Raw genomic sequence first — 15,642 nt, forward strand, 5'->3', positions numbered from 1 at the left:
TCCGTCTCTTTCTTCTTTTTATAGCTCTTCCGTTACCCCTAAGTATGCCTCTATCACTCTCACTCATTCCTCAATCCTTGTAACACGCCCGTGTACACTAGATCATTCCATTCTGTAATTGTTATGCAAGCTACATCATAGAGTGCATGGGGAGAAGGCGCTCTATAGAAATATAACTTAGATTAGACATGGGCTTGCAGCGTGGACAAGTAGGGCAGCACGCGTTGACAGAGCAACTTCAAGACTGCACCTTTGCCTTGACCTCTGTCCGTCTTTGTCTCTCTGAATCTTACCAGAGCGATCATCTTCCGATTGGAGACATCGGAGTTCTTGAAGGCGAGCCGGAGGCCGCAGCGGATGGAGCTGAAGATGTTGGGGATGACGAGAACGAAGGCGAGGACCCAGGAATAGAACTGGTTCTGGTCGAGCTCGCCGGCCTGCCTGGCGACCCTCTTCATCTCGGCCAAGTACACCAGGCTCAGTTGCATTCCACCACATTGCGCACGCGAGACAGAAAAAAGCGTCACGATACTCTGCGCATCCTATCTACATAGGGAATCCTCGTTGAGCGTGCGGCATTCACTCTCCACGTCTTCTTCTTTCAAGCAATTTATATTTTATGGAAGGTTTTTCGTTAAACGCGCACTGCGCCTGCTATAACGCGAGTCTAGTATGTGACAGACTTCTAGCTATAATGTGAATCTTGCTTGTGGCACACTGCTCGCTATACATGTGCAGTTAACCCTCCTCAGATTTCTGGCAACTGCCTGATGATGCTGGCTGTAACTCCCAGCGAGGCGTCCATACCCAGTTGGTGAATGTGTGTGGATCACTCTCGAACAACAACAACAACAACCACACCAATGGTGCTCAATGTCAATCAATAAATCAATGCTCCTGCTGCTGCTGAAGCAGTAATACACATTGATTGGCTGCACATTTGTTCAGTGACAACCTCATTAATTAAGTATGGCTTAAGTGAGATATATCTCGTCTATGTACACGGGTGTGCCTGTATGTATCCGCAACATCTGAAAGGCATTGCTGTGTCAGCGGTTATGGTGAGGGCAGTGTAAAGTATTTCATGGCATGACAAAAAAATAAATATGCTTACAGAATACAATAAAACCCACAGACCGAGACGTCCCACAGGTTGTCGTCGATGAGACTAAGAATAATAGCAACTGAGATGCCGACTACATGAACACGATGTGAGGGTTGAGGTGACGAGATGTTATCTCGCTCGTCTGGTACACAGGAGCTCGTGGGTTCGATCCCGTCCCTGACGATGCCTATTTTATATTTAGAGTCTGCGTGGTCTCTCTCTCCCCGTGGTCGTGTGGATTTTTCGCTGGATCCCCCAATTTTTCTCTCCACATTTAGAATCAACATCACGCGTTCAGAGTATTTAACTGCTATACATTTCCAAGTGATGATGATACATCACTAAGTTGAGCTATCATTTGTGGCTAGGTCGCTAATGACATTTTTATTCTATGCAACTCAGTGGGCTTTACCTAGTAAAATAAAAATTTGTTTTAGTTTTTTTCATATCGAGGGCATGTGTGTATGTATCTTGAGCTTCTTTCCCACTGTAAGTAGCCAACCGTGCTAATCGGAGGTGTGGGGAACGGATCGCGTGATCGTGCAGCAATGAGGTGAGGCTGGGGAGAGAGGTGAGGGAGTTCCTCCTCCTTTCTCCTCACCTTGCTGAGCACCGCCGTTCCGAACACGGCGAGGAAGAGCAGTGTCAGGAGGATAAACCTGAGAACCCGAAGACCCCGAGTTGAGGACTCCTCCTCATCGATGTCTGGGCGAATGTTGAACCTGTCCCAGGATCTACGGTGGAAACAGACGTTCGGTCGAGTCACAGTGAATGTTGTGTTGCTAAATTGCTCTCCGAAATCAGCTGCTGCTGTTGCTGAAGCTGCAGTAATGCATTAGATATTTTGTTCACGTAACAACTTTTTTAATTGGTTGCGTTAGGTGGAGGAAGCTTTGCGACACAACATTTTACACATACGATCTGACCCGAAAATCGATTACGAAGCACGATAAGTAGTCGCAACAGTCTACACTTTGCTAGATTCAGTCGAATAACTTCAGAGCTTTAATCGACGATATTCGTTGCTAATAGGAAGAAGACGTTGACGAAGCAAATGGAGAGGAGGGCAAAAAAACAACCCTCTTATAATTGCGCAAAGGAGACTGGATCGGTGGACGCTGGGCATTGCACGAAGAGGCAAGGAGAGGAAGACCATGCGTGACCATTCTGGTCAGCGTGGACTGGGGAAGATGCCACTTTGTGACCAATGCTCACCCATGCCTGAGAGGAAATTGACATCTCCTGTCGCCGAGGCTGGAGCAATGGCAACCTCTGCGACATTGATCCCAGACGACGGTGACTCAAGCAGCTTGAGCGACGCATTCTGGGGCATTGCTTCGCTTTGCCAGAAACTGGTTGGCTATTAAAGCTAAACATAAGAGGGTCGGTTTTATTACGTAATTGTTTTTAAATATACATTTTAGTTTGTCGCCTACGATCGAATCACCCACCTGTTTGCTGGTGCTGCTGAGGTAACCAGGTTCACAGGGCAGTTGGCTGACCATGATTTGTCTCACGCACGCAGTAACTCCATTATATGTTTTGACGAAAACTTATCAGTGTCTCCAATGCCACCAATTGGGGGTGATACGGAATTCGCCAAAATGTTATTTGCGTGTTTGGCCATTGCCGTTTCATTTGAATCTCGCCCCTCATCCGAGGCTAATCGACGCACGCAGACAATGAACATAATCGAGGGATGCTGCAGTGTTTGCGATTCTCCCGTTGCGGCAGCTGGCCTCTGTCCAACCAGCAGTTCAAGTTGATCGACTGATCGCATGTGGTGGGTTAAAGTGTGGGTACCCCCACCCATTCAATACGTCATTTAGGCCCGTCTCGAAGAGTGGGCCGCATACAACCCTAGCGGGGGCCCATAGGACTCCCCGTGGTGAAGGGAGGCGCTGCCACCAGCAACACCACGGTGGCGAGATGTTATCTCCCTCGCCTAGTATGTAGGAGGTCGTGTATTCGATCCCGACCCTGACGCCTATTGCGCCTATTGTATATTTGGAGCTTGCATGTCCTCTCTCGCTGTCTCCCCATGGCCGCATAGATTTTTTTGCGGGTCCTCCGAGTTTTCCCTCCACATTTGGAATAAAAATCACGCGTTTAGAGTATTTGGCTGCGATAAATTCCCACATGATGAGCCATTTGTTTGAGCTATCATTTGTGGCCAGGTCGCATGTGAAAATAGCTTTACAGCACAGTGGGCATTACTTGGTAAAATAAAATAGTTTATAGTTGTTTACTTAGTTTTAATCAGCTGATTTAGTATTCTTCGCTTAACGTACCTGGCGGTATGGTTCACGTGTCGGCCAATAATCGGTCGTAGAAATATTCTCGCGTCATTGTCGACGGGCGAGAACATTCCACAAAGCACCGTGAGAGATGACACCGACTTGAGGCGGTGTTCATCCAGCAGTGGATGGATCATGGCTGATGCTCACGATAATTGATGGTGGTTGTGGTTGTGGTGGTTGTGGGGGTGGTTGTGGTGTAGGGAGTGGTAGTGTGGTAGTTAGCACGCTAGCACGCTAACTACCACTCGTACAGACGATTATCTGTATCAGTCCTAGGCCTCCCCTAGGTCGACTCAACCTCAAATGAGTACATTTTTGTAAAAATCGCCACAAAGGAGATAAAAGCGGCTGAGCGTGGAGCTGGCCACCCACTCCCGAGTGTGCCATTCCAACATTAATAGGTGCTCGATAACAGCACTTGGGCCAACAGTCTGTTAAAGCTATGAGGTGGATCTGTTTCTTTTGTGGTGGTTATGGTGGTAGTGTTGTTGGTACTGTGTTATTGGTGGTGGTGGTTGTTATGGTGCTGGTTTTGGTTGTGGTGATTGTGGTGGTGGTGAAACGTTAACTTACTTCTCGCATTGGGTTTGGGGCTCCACTTCTTCTGATTGTGCTTTCCTCTGCACGTCCCTGCGTTCGTCCGCACACGGGCACTCGCATTTCCATTCAACAGCTCCCGCCTCTCCTTTCTCTGGTGGCTTTAAGGACTTCGGTGATGCTTGAGGTTTCGTCATCGCCCGTTTACGCGTTTGGGAGCTCAAATGCCGGTGGTGGTAGAGTCTCCCTCTCGGGTCTCCCTTCAATAATCATTAAACCTGTTGTATACGGCCCTTTTTCCACGATTAATATCCATAAGAATATTTACGGATGCATACACATAGATTTCTTTTTCCTTTCTTTCGTGACAAACAATATATATTTTTTTAATAATGAATAAAACCCGTAAGCCAGAAACACGAAAAACCAGATGTCGGTCATAAACAGGCCATATAGAGAGATAAAGAAATAATAAAACTCTCAAGGCGAGGATGTAACAGCTATCGGCGAAAATCTCCAGATGAACAAAAGTTTGATGGGCCCCTTAGGAAAGGTCCCCCCCAGGTCAGAACACCAAGAGAGCAGACACCAGACGCCAACAGGGTAAATCGAATACATATTATTTTCCTTATTTTCCAGTAAAACAACAACAAAAATTAAAAGGCAACAACAAGAATAAGATAAAAGTAGCGAGCCTAACGCTCATTCCAATTAAGAACAGGTCACCAGACACATCAGTGAATTATTATCCAATGATTAATTCGCTATCAAATGATTTTCACCTTTAATACTTTTACTGTTAAAACAAAGCTTGGAGCAAGAATACCGAGTCACATCAAAGGTTATCGAGAAGGAATGAGACAACGAGCAAACTTGCGAAAGAGTTTAAACAATATTCCAAGCAACCCCGACCACCTTTGTCTCTCTCACAGCGCGGAGAAGCAGGAATTACACCTTATCACAAGGGGCCATCTGGAAAAGCCAGCCGGGTTTGATGAGGAGACACACCCACCCCACACACGGCAACCAGGCAAAGAAAGTTTTAAAGAAAATTGCAAAATAATATTAATAATAACAACGTGTTAACCTTACACGACATTCCATTATAGAACCTTACAGAACCAAGGGATATGGATTCCAACAATCAAGAAATGGACCTCTTAAACTCAGGATGATAATTATTTTTCTTAATAATAATTCCATCATAACAATTCGAACCTCGGTAAAACCGAGAGGTGTCGGGAAGACGTAGTTACAAACACGAGTCTTGGCGAACATGGGACCAAATGGTATTTGAGAAATATAAGTCGAAAGTATAAAGAGGTGCTCCCGACCACCTTTGTCTCTCCCGACCACCTTTGTCTCTCCCGAAGAGCGCGAGAGAGGAATTTCACGCCAGGGCAACCAGATCGTTATCGCGGGGACCATCTACCACACACGGAACTTAGTAGCAGCCCCATCCCACCCTGCACACGGGCAGCAAAAGAGCGAGCGAGCTTTAAGTTAAACTGTCACACATTTATAAACGCACAAAGTGACGAAAATTAATAAACTAAGTAAGTGCCAAGGTAACGGGGTGGATTAGGCTGGTAGAATGTGGAGTCGAAATGATATTTGCAAAGTATAGAGAGATGGGAAGATCCCGGCCACCTTTGCCTTTCCCTGCAGCACGTGATAAAATGCATACGCTCGGAAGAGCATCCTCACTTGGAAATAAATCAAATACTATGAATCACAAGCAGGATCATAACTGTGTATGATAAGATACCAACTGTGATGTGAAATGTTAAACTTAAAAAAAAAATCTTAACCATTTCTTTGTGCGTCGGAACGCGTACGGAAAAGGGGGGGGGGGGGGAACCCGCCCCTCTCTCTGGGTGGAGGGATTAGACAACCAGACGCCACCAAGATGAATCGAGGTGTCTGTCGTCTTGATGTTTATGGCTTGAGGAAAGACCCGAACAGGACCGTGTCATAAATGACACACACACAAACATACACACTGACACACGAACCCCCCCCACCACCGACACACAACCCCCCCCCCCCACCGACATACGATCAGATCAAAGATAGCTCCGCCTCGTGAGGGGGAGCCGAGAAGGAGAGAGATTTTTGGCATAAAAAGGAGCCGTTTCAGCATTGAAATCAACTCATCAGCCCTCGGGGGCAGCTCAACAGAAGAAGACTCATCTCAACTCAGCTCAACAGAAGAAGACTCATCTCTACTCATCTCAGCAGAAGACCCGCTCAACTCATCTCAGCAGAAGACCAGCCATCACCGACGCCGGAGACGTCTCTACAACTCGCCGAATTGGCGACCCGCTGCCGCTATTAGCGGCCAGCGCCACCACGAGCGAATCGTGAGCCTGCAATCTACAACCGCCGACGACGGAGCACCAGCGCGCCGCTGTGGGCGTGCTTCTAACGCCGTCTACCAGACGGTCATCTCAGCTACAACAACGCATCTACTCGTTCACCAACGTCCGTCGAGTCCGAACCAACTACTGAAAGAAGAATCAACTGATACGTATGATACACTGCCCCCCACTACACGACAAACCAGACGTCTGCTTGACGCAAAGGATCGATTCCGAACATTGGCCTACTCTTTCACCACTCACACCATTCAACACACACACACACACGGGTCATTAACAAAGCCTAAAAACCTCAAGCCATTGAACCATCCGTGATTGTGGAAACATCGCAACGACCGAGTGAATAATCCATCGTTTTTAAGAGTGTTCATAATTTTTCTCTGTAATATTGTGCTGGGGCTGTACTTCTAACCGCATAAATTACCAACTGACCCATTAACAAGGATTAATTCTTGACACCTCACCACGGAGCGCCGCTCGCGGGGATAGAGAGCGGGTTCAACCGGTTCCCTGTCAGGGGTCTGGCCACAATTAATTAAAAGATTGGCCCAAGATAAGGATCTCAAAAGGAAACATCGCCACCCATTGAGTCGCGTTGAGAAGTTGATTAGAAATACTTGAGTCGTTCGTTAATATTTGTCTTTCTGCATAATCTTGCTGGTATCCACGAATGAAATAACGAATTGAAACGCATATTTGTGCCTCCAAGAATAATACTGGTTGGAGTGCCCTGTCAACGAGTAGCGTTGCATAATAATCAGTCATCCTATTGTTAACAACGTGACAATAATTGCATTAAGGGCCGCGCATGATCAATGACCGAATGCTGTGTTGTGTGACAATTCAAGTAACGAAGCATTGCGGCCATCGAGTGGTGTTGATAAGGCAATTAGAAGTATTTCAGTCGAACGCTTTAAATTCATAATCGTTATGAATCAATGAACGAACATCAACGTGGTACTGTGCTGACGATTTCAAGCATAATAACTTCGCATATCAGAATGTATTAAGAATTGGATACGAATCAAAGACCAAGTGCCGTGTTGTGTAACAATTCAAGCATACGAGTTTGCATATTATAAAGTTAAGGTTTGATAGAATAGTTCGCATGTTTTTAATCTCTCTCTCAACAACCGATCGATTGCGTTACGCGTCGGGAATTAACCACAGGTGCCGCTATCGAGGTGAAACAACGCAATCGTGATGGTATCATGTTAACGCTGTGTTGAAATTCCAAAATCCCGAGATTGAGTTTTTTTATATTATCCAAAAATTAAAGTTAGCTAGAAATAAAATTGATTAAAGCAGAAGGTTTGTGTGTGATTCTTCCTGAAATTCTGCATAATATTGTTCTGCGTATGAGATCTGAATCCTGGGGACCTATCATAAGCACACCATCACCACACATAATCCATAACACACATAATTCGTAATGTTCAATCAAGAGTGATCGTATCCTTATCGATAATACGGAATTAAAGAGCAGATTCGAATCGACTCTCTCTCATTCACGCTCACAACGCCTGCGTCACTGCATACGATTAATTGCGTTATTCCAATTCATAACACAATCCTCGTCACCGAGGCTCGACCTGATAATCCATAACGACCTACATTATCATAACCACGCCCACTCGCATAAATTAATACGATTATCTCTCGAATCAGCATAATTTATGTGCATAATTACACTAATTAACATAATTTCGGATAAATTATGCAAATATCAAATTTCATTTAATTTTCATTATTTTCATCAATTTTCATAACACCTATATATACAACAAACCCCTACCTGTCTGCGATGAGCTGTGGCGTGATTAATGGACATAACTCATCTGTAGAGCTCAACTGAGAGTCGTTGAGACAATCAGCCCAATAGTTTTATCTTTGAGATGCGATTGCGTTGATACGCTACACTCTTACACCATGTATTATAATTGTCACACGAACTAGCGATAATGATTATTATAAAATTGGCAAGATTAGACTCCAGTGGTGAGGAAAGAAAACATCTGACACTGAATGCAGATATTTCAACTGTCTACATACTTCTACAGAGGCATCAGCACTGAGCCCTCTAGGGAGCGGGGTACTAGTCTCAGATAGCGTGGTAGCACCACTGATTATATATATCGAAAGGGAGCGATGACCCCGGGTTCAGTTTGACACCATAATTTGCAAGTGGTCACTGACATAGCTGAGGGAGGCAGAGACTTGCTGAGCCACGGGGCATACATTTACAATGAGGAAGCTGATATTCTTTGCGGCTTAACGTTCACAGTCGCGATTTCGTGAGTTAATGTTCAAAGCAGCGTAATTCCGTCATCATCATTTTTTGCCATGAACAACATCAATCACGTCATCATCATTAACATTGAGTCATCAAACATCAACAACAGCGCCATCGCCATCATTAATTGCATTACCACCATTGCCACCATCATCATAATCATGATGAACATTAGCATCATTCATCAACATCACCCACCAGCATCGTTACCAATAGATGATGGAATCCCGACGCCACGTTGGTTGTGGGAGCTGTTTCGACCATACTTGACCACCATGCTGGGTCAGTGTTCGCGACGAGTAGGGTGGAGGGGTGGGGAGGGGTGGGGATGGGTGGCGCAGTGGTTGGCGCATTTCGCTACGAACCTGAATACCTGAGTTCGATTCCCCGCTCACGGCCAACATCGGCGACGCCTATCTGAACCGATCCTGGGCCTCCCCTAGGTCGACTTAGCCTCACATGAGTATCTGGTGCGGTGCGTAAAAACATCGCCACTAGGGAGACAAAGGAGGCTGGGTGTGGTGCTGCTCACCCACCCTCTCTGGTGCTGTTCTGGCCTTCATAGGTGCTCGCTAACATCCCCTGCCCCAACAGTTTGTTCAGGCTATACGGGGTATCTGTTTGAAAGGGTCGGGAGCGGCGGTACAGCGGTTAGCCCGTTGAGCTACGAACCCGGCCACCCGAGTTCAATTCCTGCTCACGGCCAGCACCACTGACGATCACCAGAACCGGTTCTGGGCCTCAAATGAGTACCTGGTGTCGTGTGTAGCAAACATCGCCACGAGAGAGACAAATGCGGCCGGGCATTGTGATAGCTACCCACCTCCTCGTGTGCCGTGCAAGACTTCTCAGGTGCTATTCTCTAACAGCAATTACCCCAACAGGTCTATTTAGGCTACACGGGGGACCTCTATCTTTAGAGGGGTGGGAGGAGGGGCGGCGGGAGGGTGGGGGAATTAGTTCTGAATCCTCTTGCCGTTTGATGTTCGCCGTGGTTGGGAATCTATGTGGGGGGCCGGGGTTCAGAAATAGAATAAGAAGTTGATTAGCCAAGTCAATAACACATTGAACTCTACAGCTCGTTACCAACGGTGACTCGGCCAGCAGACAAACACGCAGCAAGTGTTACAAATCAATAAGCAAACAAATCAAGAAGTAAACAACATATATACATCACTAACATCAAAACACCAGCAGTTTCCTAAAATAGTCTCATGGCACTTTGACACTTCCGTGTAATGCATGTTACCTGTCACGATGACGCCGTGAGCTCAGTGAATCCCCACATCCAAAAACGACCGAGAGATCAGGAAGTTGATTGTGTCGCCATGGTCATCATTGATAGCACGACCAAATATAGCTTTCATGTTGAATATGTTTGAACTCGAGGTGGTCGGGTTGAGCAGAGATCAAGGTGTTGCACCGCTCTGATCCTGGGTTCGAATCGAAAGAGCCACTTGTGATGAAGCTGAGTTCTGAAGTGTAAGGACTCGAGAGTTTTAGCCTAGTCGCTAATGACTCTACGAAACAATCGGACCCATTAATAAACGTTCTTGGGTTAGATCGCGTAATTTATCAATGTGTCGTAACCATCTTACTCTGATGTTACATCCCGTCTGACCAATATAGCATCTGCCACATAAAAGAACACCAAAGAAATGTAAAATTATCTCAAACACAATTGTCGGCAGTGGCAGAACATGCTTGTCAACAAGGACACTCAATTGATTTTGATAACGTTGAAGTGTTGTGTAAAACTAATTATTACTGGCCAAAACTAATTAGAGAATCCATTGAAATTGAGATAAATACTTTAATCGCTATGACAGCTACAGGCTTAGTGCGGCCTGGAAGCGTATTATTAAAAAAAATAGATTACAATTCCAATTCCTTATAGGGGAATGAAATACTAATTAATAACAATTGAATGATTACCAATCTATTATATAATTACAATACCCTCCCCCTCTCCGCCTCAAATCACTGCACCAGATTAGGTTATATGATGACGTCACCGTGCTGCTCTATTTAAGACCGGGAGTGGAGGGCTTCACTATTCTGGCAAATTGCCTGATGATGCTGGATGTAATTACCAGCGAAACGTCGTACTCAAAAATTGTAAATGATGTTGAATCACTCTTCAACACACCGGTGGGCTAAAGAAGAGAACTATTTGTCTTCTGTGAACGTGACACATTTTCAACTGTTTGGCCGTGTCGGGTGGTGGAGGGTTACGACACATTTATAAATAACGCGATCTCACCCAAAAACGTTTATTATGTTTATTATGAATAATATAGGTCACGAAAGCCTACGTGTTAAACGGACCCATTAAGTTTACTTCTCGACTTAATTTTTCTAAATTTCTGTTGTATAGGAATACAAAAAACCAACGTGGTTTTGATTATTTTACAAATGTTACTTTCTGTGGCAGGGGAAAATGAAATAATTTCCCCCAAATGCGTTGACCTTTTGGCGTTCTCTGGTCTAACAATGGTGAAACAATGCCATAAAGAAGGATCTCTGCTGTAGGCAAATCAGTTTTAAAGACAATGCATATATTATCAAAGCAAGTTTCTCAGCATGTTTTGCCACAAGTACTTGTGGTTAATGCACACCGCCTGTTTTTATTTTTAGCCAGAAAGGGTAAAACCGATTCGTATTGTTTCATCAGTGTCTTTAGTATTACTATGTTGGTAGTGGTGCGCAAGCACAAACAACAACAAACCAATCGGATTGGTCAATAACGCTTCCTTAAAATGAAACAGACAATAGCTGACGTTTTGGCCATATAAGTGGATGAGAGTTGCAGTCAGTAGTTTAAAATCATCCCACGGCATTGAGCAAGGTTTGTACGTGGTGACGTCATCACACCTCCCCCCCATCCCCCAACCATCCACCAATACACGATAATATGAAGACAAATGTTTTGCTGGTTAGCTGACTGCAGGAAGGGTGACGTCGACAGGACGCGCGGGCTGCTAGTTACATTATAAAGCAAAAAGTGTTTACGATTAATAGTCTTTACATAAAGCACTGAGTGAGGGATTTCTGGCTTCAAATCTAATTTCAATCGTGAAAGGAAATCCACAAAACTCGTCTTGATCACGGAATTTGTATTGTTCCCTTCAACACGAACACGACCGCGCGTTGGGCAGGGCATCAACACTCATTAATGACATCCACCCTTTTCTTCACCCCGAGCCCCCAGCCTGTCTCACACCTGTTTATAAACTCTCTCTTACTCTCCTCTCTCTTCCTGCCAATGTAGTCTTTGCATTTTAGCCCAAATAATGCATTGGTGGCATCCTTTAACATTTGCCACCAATTTCCAAAGGCGAAATGTTATCTCCCTCGCCTTGTATGCAGGAGTTCGTAGGTTCGATTCCGACTCGGATGCCTGTATATTTGGAGTTTACATGTCTTTCTCTTCTTGGTCAGGTAGATGGGGTTTCCCTACACATTTCTAAATGTGCGTTTAGAGTATTTGGCTGCTATAAATTTCAAAATGATAAGCCACTTCATGGGGCTATCATTTGCTGCCAGGTCGCTTCTGAAAAAAAACTATATAGCTGAGTGGTCTTTATCTGGAAAAATGAAGAAAAGTTTATTTAATGGTTTAAAATCCCCCATCCCATTGTCACGCCTTCTTGCCCGTACCTTTCTTGAACAATTTCTCTGAGCATGGTATTTCGCTCTTTACGTGACCTCCACGTTCAATCGCGGCTGAGTCCCGGCACGGCCCCGACCGCAGGATTAGAATGAGCGCAATGCACTTAGTGATGATCGCCTGGGCTTCATGATCATTTCAAAAGCATTAGAGATGCTCTCAAGGAGTGTACGGACCAAACCTATGATATGAGATTGGCTAATGCTTTCGGTTCCTGAACATTTCAAGCAAGTTTTATCTTTGCCCTTGGTATCTAATGTAACTGTCTTAAATACAACAATATGTGCATTTTGATATGCAGTAAACTATGTATTAACTTAAAATGAGTAAACGCTCTGTATAGCATTTAACAATACAAATATATTTTAAGTGTGGTATTGAGGTGTTCATTCACTGTTGGTAGCGTTGGCTGTGACCATTCTGTGGGTCGTGATTGATACGAGTTCACCACAGCCAGTTCGCTGATCTTGATGGTGATAGTTCAGGAAAGCGGGGATGTCCAGCACTTGAATGGTGTCTCTGATGTCTTCTGTAACAAAGGATGCCAGTCAGCGTTTCGGGGTTTGTGGCTCACTGTCACAAGGCAGTATCCACGAATCTTCCAGCAGGAGCCTTGACTTCTCAAGTGCACCATCATGCAGCGCCAGGACATGATGTCTTCTGTCCTCAAAACATTCACAAGATAGTCGCATTTGATGCTTCACAATCCGTCCACGTTGAGCTGCACGATTCACGGCGATGGACTAATCGGAAGGCTGCCGTGTCCTTCAGGGGTGGTCCATTTGCTTTGCTGCCATCGGTTTATTCGCCAGGGAAGACCCTATAAAGGTGTGTGAAGGTAACACGTGTTGCATCTTCTCTAATTACATGTGTAATCAGATAGTGCCATCTATTGGTTAGTAAAGGGAAGCACGGATACAGGCACCACTATAAACATTATCCAATCCCAAAAGGGAGAGGTATTTGGGCCAAAGGTGAAGGGTGGGGCTGGCCGAGAAACTCCGAGAACCGGCTAGAAAGTTACACGAGAGAGCGTGGCCGGGGGCGGAGATTAGCCGCGCCTGCAGTAATATAAGCGGAGGCGGACTCGTGGTCGGTGTGTGGAGTCTTGGGTCCGGACTGCGTCGCTGCTCGCCGTCATCTCTCTCCGTCGTCCGGCCACGCGGAGCTCCACCGCCCTCACCAGCACGCGATCAGTCAGCGGCGAGGCCGGGAGTGGACGGGCAGGACCCGCTGGGAGATCACCCGTGTGTGTCGTCTGTGAGGCGTTAATATCTACGTGTGTACTCGGGAGAAGAGAAGATAACGTTGGCCTGTGTTGTGCCCATGTGTGAAATAAAGAAGAGTACCCTCTAAACGACGTGTCGCAGAAGTCGCTCATTACACATGGAAGGATGTCGGACATACTACCATTGCTGTTGCTTCACATGAAGCTGTGTACTGCGGAACACACATAAAGGTGGCCTCTTAACATAGTTGGCAGTTTTGATTTAAAGCTTTCGTGACTGCAGTAATTCAAATTCTTAGTTCTTTCGGTAAAGTCACGTTGAAGGGAAACAACAAAATAATGCGTTTTGTTTTTTTCTCTCTCTCTTCCCTTTTCTCTCTTCCTTTTTTTGCCTATTGTTGTTATGTACTTCCATCCTCTTCCCCCATTAGTTACTGTATATTCTGTATATAGTGTATATGTTGTATAGATGGGTTGGGGTATTTGTTTGTTGCGGAACACTAAGGTGTTGTTCGTTTTGTTCTTTTGTTGAAGGGGGAGTTGACAGGCGGGACTGCTGAGTGCTACAAAGGGGGGGGGGGGTTGATGTAGTGACATCGCGGGAAGTCACTGTGCAGTGCCGGCCCTAGAGAGGCATGGTGTGTGGTGTAACCACATCATGGATACCACAAAAGTGTGGGTCTAGTACTGGCCTTAGAGGGGCCCGGTGAGCGCTGATGGATAGCGCTAGATGGCACCATGCTTGGCGTGCAGTGCCAACCCTACAAGACAAGGTGTGGGAGTGCTGACCATAGGAATGAGGTTACTAGAGGGCATGGCACTCTGGTTGACCCGAGAGGACACGTGACCAGTTAAGTCTACAAAGGGGCCCAAGTGGTGGCTAGGTGTGGTCACGTGGTTAGCATCCAGATCCTTCCCGAGGATTTTGGAAGGTGGTCATGGCCAAGTGCAGAGCCAGCCACGCCGCAGAGAATATAATCTGGGTCCCCAGAGGGACCGGCGTTGTTGTTCATCCTTGAATAAACCTTTGTCTACGTTCTACGTTCTCCGTTCTCAGTTCAATGAGTCTCCAATACGTGGACCTGGACCCGAGCTGTGGTCCCGGTCCGTAGTAGCTCGATACGTTGTAATTAGTTTAGTTAGCCTGGTGGTCACCACCATAGGTTGTTATTCTGTTAAGGGGTAGTTATCCCGTGTGTTGGAGTTAAATACATGTGTTGCCTCCAAGTCTATGTCTGCGACTCAGTTGAACTCACTCCAAGTCTATTACATCAATAATACGTGACTAAGTTTGATAGTATTATGTAATTTTTTTTTAATTGCGGCATTCTCAATTTACAATGTAGTTATCTTGTTAGCCTCACGTATAATTCAGATGAGCTTAGTTGTAATTTCTAAGTCTTTTTCGTATGTATTTAAGTACAGTGCACGTGTAGTGGGCTCACTTGAAAGACACACTGATTCAGGAGGCAACACATTTATTCTATGACCACAATGGGGTAACGACACAAACGCGTCAGGTCAGTCGGCACACTGCCTGACCCAAGTTGCTGAGCATGAAGACCGAAGAGAAGACGTAGCAAGGCGGGTTCTATTGCAGCAAACAGCCCTGATGCAGCCCCGGGACCCCCCTTTCATACCCCTCAGCGGGGCCCCGCTCCGCCCTCGGACACGATTTCATCCAGAACTTACTAGAAGGTTCTGGATCGCCTTCCACGTGTCCCCTGCCTGGCTCTGCCCTCGGCCACGCCCCCTTCTGGAACTCACTAGAAGGTACTGGGTCCTACAACACGTGTCCCCTCTGTCACCTTTGGCCTACATGCCATCACGTGCCCCTGCGGCCAATCGGGCTGCTACATCCTCAACTGCCCCCTACTCTGCCAGCCCCAGAGACGTCTACCATGACATATACTCTGCTGGCAGAGGGCTACTATACCCACTATTCTTCTCTCTGTCGGTAGATGGCACTAGGTGCCGTAGTGACCCATTATATGTCACTACACATGTAATGGACACCCACTGTGAACCAGTTAACTACACGGAACATTTATTCGGTTGGATGGCATTATATATTATATTTTGTTCAGTCATCTTCGCGCAGAATATATACACGTGTGCAATATGAGTT

This window comes from Petromyzon marinus, unplaced genomic scaffold (assembly GCF_048934315.1).
Source record: "Petromyzon marinus isolate PM22_M1 ecotype Great Lakes invasive population unplaced genomic scaffold, UKy_Petmar_22M1.pri1.0 PM_Scaffold_43, whole genome shotgun sequence".
In the NCBI taxonomy this organism is placed as follows: Eukaryota; Metazoa; Chordata; class Hyperoartia; order Petromyzontiformes; family Petromyzontidae; genus Petromyzon; species Petromyzon marinus.